Here is a 4,831-nt window from a genome sequence, read left to right as displayed (position 1 = left end):
GGTTCTGAATTGACTGTAGTCCTCATGAACTAATCTTTTGTAGATCTTAAAATCATTTTTGACATTTTGAAGCTCTTCTAGAGCACTAACCAGTTCACACTCAAGATCTACTTCTACATCTTCTTCTTCTTCCCCTTCACTATCCAATAGATCTTAATGGCTAGATCTATCTGCCTTGTATCCTTCTTCCTCATCATCACTGCCAAACACATCTTGTTAGTGGGATCCATTTGACTTATCACTTTTAGATGTGTGCACCTCAACTTCAGATCCTTGAGCCATGAAGAGGTGGGTTCCTTTATCATCATTGTTGTAGTTGCTAGCAGATCTGCCTTTATCATCAGCAGATTCATGAAATGCATTCCTCATACAATCTTCACAAGCCGATACTACAATAGTAGGCTCATTTCCATAGAGCTTCTTCAATCTCTCCCATAAAATTTTTGTAGTTTTGCATCTATCCACCTATGAGGAGACATCACTGGTGAGCCCACTGAATATAGCCTTCATGGCTTCTTCATTGCACATGCATCCTCTTTCTTCTTCAAATTTGGTGGGAGGACTAAAATTCCTAGGGGGGGCATTGATAACCATCATCCATACATCAAACCCTAGAGAGGATAGGAAGACTTCCATTCTACAACTCCAAATAGAGTAGTTTGAACCATCAAACACAGGAGTAGAGATTAACACTAAACAAACCATTGTGTCATTAAGCCTGAATCTACCCAAGCTGGAGAAAGTTCGTCTAGCTGGGAACCTAGGCACTAATACCAATTGTTAGACACAATGCACCACTGAGAGGGGGAGGGGGTGAATCAATGGTTCTCTAACTTTTCTCTTTAGCTATCCTAATGTGAGCATACCGGTTAGTGGGGAGACCAACACAAATGCAATCACACAAGGGACATCACATAATACCAATATATACGAGGAAAACACAAGGTGGGAAAAACCTCGGTGAGCAATGTTGCTGGAGATTACTGTTCCAATCCAGCCTCATAATGAAAACTCTGTTACAATGTTTTGGGCACCAACCCAAGGAGCACCAACCCCTGCACCGAGCTACAACTCAATGTTAACAATAAAAACACCAATTACAAAAGTAGTTGTCTTGTTACAAGTGAATCTTGTAACCATTTCATATACCTTACTCTGCTGATGAGATACCTTCTCTGCTACACTAACTTACTCTTGTGTTGCTCTCTTCTGCTGCTTAACTGTTGATAAACTATACTAGTACACCTCTCCTCTTCTTCTTCTCTTCTCTTCACTGCTATAACACTTTTTCGGTTCTCTATCTGCCTTCTCTGCAGCCTCCTTCACTTCTTCTCTCCCAGTATGGTCACTACCAGTTTTATTCTGCTACTGGTTGAACACTTCAACTTGATTCTTACTCAGTCTCTCTCTCTTCTAAGATACGTGTTGAGCACTTGGCTGATTTTCCCTTACATGCAAAAGTAACACACTTCACAACAACATAATATTCATCTATCAGCAACAAACAATGTCTTTGGCCTGCATATTTATAGCTAGGTTTTCCTGCCAAAAACCAATTTTAAATCTAGGTGGTTAGGGTTTCCTCATCATTCTCGAGGAAAACTAAATATAATCAGATCTTCCCTGATCTGATCTTCCTGACGACCAACTTTACATATCGGCCATTACCATGCCTTTTTGATCACGCCTTCTATCTTTGGTGATTTGTTTTTACCCTATCAACTGATCTCTTGGTCAAATACCAAGATCTATCTTGTTGTTTCCTTCATCTACCTCGATCTCCTCAATTACTCTTAGCTAGCTTGTAGTTGTCCTCCAAACCTCAAGCTACAAACCTCTGCAAGGACTCTGTAACACATCCCATGGTTTCTAGGGTCTTCCATCAATGTCGACCAACTCTTCAACTACTTCATTAGTGTACATTCCTTCTTCATCTGAATGTGTCTTCGCCACCTTCACTCCATGTGGCATCCATGTCAATCAACTGCTAACTTGTCTCTTCATGTCAGTCCAGATAGGATCACCGACCAAACACTCTACTTGTTTCTCTTCTCTATCAGTTTTCTAACCCTCTTAGTTAAACCCTCAAACTGTCATGCCATCAACCTTGCACTCCTCTTTCGGTGGAGTCAGTTAGCACTCTTGGTAACCTACCTTATGTACATCTTCATTAGATGGGGAGTCTTCTTCATCTACACCTTGTCCATATTACTGGTTGACTTACATACCAATAAACACTCTTAATCTTTACCAGCATCTAGAGCATGCCTTCTCAGTTGGTTCAGTGCATATCCTTGATTTAATGTACTTGAAGCACACCTCTTCTTCCTTATCTCAAACCACTATGATGAACATAATGCATAATAGGAGATAAGTTCCTCTTAACGGTGGAGTGACAACTTGTCTTTTGCATCTTGTAATATACTCATGTGACTTCCCTATTTGTGTAGCATATCTTTAGAAGGTACATGTGATCTGGTGTGAGTACATTCACTGTCAGTCATCTCTTCATATGGTGACTGCATCCTTCATCGAGTGGGAGTCCTCTTATTTTGCAACTTCAGAGTATTCTTGTGATCTATTCATTCTTCTCCTTTAGTGTTGATGTGATTCAGGTAACATTTTGCCTCTTCATCACAAACAACACCTCTAGAACCTTGGATCTCTTTCTTGTACACTGGTAATGACTTTTGCACACTAACAACCACTCACTTGGTTGATCTAACTTCTTCATGTCAACACATCATTTACCAATTGACATCCTTTCCTTACCAATGATGCACTGTATTGGTACTGGTCACCTTACCATTCCATCCACACATGTCAGGCACCAACTTGTGTACTAGGGTTATCTTTCTTACCTTATTGGTGTTTTGCAACACAAGGTGATATCAAAGATATCTCAACTTGTACTCCTCCTTGATAGTGTTACACATACATTTCTCTTACTAGTAGTCACCCCATAACAGTTGACATCAATGACAACCCAATGCCAATAGGTTGAATGCATGTGCATTCCCCATTATAATATTTACACATACTTTTGTAGAGTATCATCTCATTGTGGGTAGGTTCTCACCATGATTTTTCCCGTAATCAGGTTTTCCATGTCAAAAATATTGGTGTTATGTGTGTTTTTGTTATTTTGTTGATCTTTATTCTTGTTGTAGTTGATCAGATGTAAGATTGTACTTAAATTGTTTAATCCAGTGAAAATTGATTCACCCCCTTCTCAGTTTTCCTTCATTCTTGTTGTCAACATTCCCTTATAAGTAGGAGGGACCATATCTTTCCTTTTGTGAAACCCACATTTTGTAAGCCTTCACTAGTTTATAAAATTTTCACCCAATAGTTTTTGGTGACTTTGCTAGGGATACAATATGCATCAAAAGGCCTCATGCTTTAGGTTGAAGTATACCAGTATCCTATTCATTGTAATTTATTTTCTTGTAATTTGTCAATTTCTCAGCAAGAACAGGTAAAATTCTTGCCCAAAATGCTTTTGGTCCATTTAATCTGACTCCACCTCTATATGCTCTTCATGATGGCTCGCAAAAGAAGGAATTTTCCTCAAGTTCTATGGAGATGGCAAACAACATCTAGATGAACACATTGTTGCTTTCTATATTTCATGTGGGATTCTTAGTGTTGAACATGAAGATGTTTCAGTAAGGTTGTTCATTGAAACACTCCAAGGTGGTGTTGTTGATTGGTTCTACCATCTTGCACCACAAACCATCACCAATTGGGAAACACTCATAAATTTTTTTGAAGAGAGGTTCACGTTTGCAGAAAATGCTCATGCATTATTAGCACAATTGACTCAAATGAAAAAGAACCACAAGAACCCATGCAAGAGTTTGTGGCTAAATTTAACAAGTTGTCTAATAGAATTCCACTGGTGGATCAACCCACTACTGAATATTTAAAGTGCTTCTTCATCAACACTTAGTTACTTGAGGTGAGTTTCTTGTTGAGATGGATAATTCCAAGAGACCTTATAGTTGCACAAGCCCTAGCAGTTGAGGTTGAAGATGATCTTATCCTTGCTAGTAAGATAAAGATAGAGTAAAATGGGTATAGAGAAAATTCTCCTTTGGAATCATCATCTACCAAGAGAACAGATCCCATGGTTTAGAGGATAGCTAATGAAGTGTTAGCCCTTAAGAAGTAGCTATCACAAGGTTCTTTTATCTCTTTTAGTGATATCCTAAGGACTTATCCATATAACTCTTCCAATTATGTTGCAAGGAGTCAAAACGAGCTTCCTCCACCACCAGAAAAGCTTGTAATTAAGGCACCACCAATAAATATAGTAGTGGGAAACTCTGAATCTGAACAACCTGATCTTGCTAATCTATTCAAAGAGAAGGAAGCAGACGTAGTTGGCAACTCTCATATATGATCAATGCATTATCGGGGAGATATTAAGAAAGATACCATGGGGAATATATAGAAATAGGTTGAGGGCAACTTTTCAAAGGTGTTGGCGAAGGAGGATCATCACACTATGAGATGTGAAAAGATGGGCATGCATGAAGGTACTAGTCAAGTTGAACAAAATGAGAAGAATGCATCTATATTTCCAAGTCATGAACTTAGACATATTGTACATGTGATAGATAAAACTTGGAACTTGATGAAGACCTTTTCATGAGCATAATCAAGGATTTTTGCTTAAGTCTTGATGAAAATTATCCTAAATTAATTTTGTGAACAACATGATGAAGCAAACTATGCAACCATGTTTTCACTTGGATTTCAAGAAGAAGCTCCATCCACTCAACATGAGGTTGTGGTTGAGAAATTAGTTAATAAAGGTACAACATGA

The sequence above is a fragment of the Cryptomeria japonica genome, chromosome 3 (assembly GCF_030272615.1).
Source record: "Cryptomeria japonica chromosome 3, Sugi_1.0, whole genome shotgun sequence".
Classification (NCBI taxonomy): domain Eukaryota; kingdom Viridiplantae; phylum Streptophyta; class Pinopsida; order Cupressales; family Cupressaceae; genus Cryptomeria; species Cryptomeria japonica.
The sequence above is the reverse complement of the archived record's forward strand: the minus strand, read 5'-3'. Positions refer to the sequence as shown.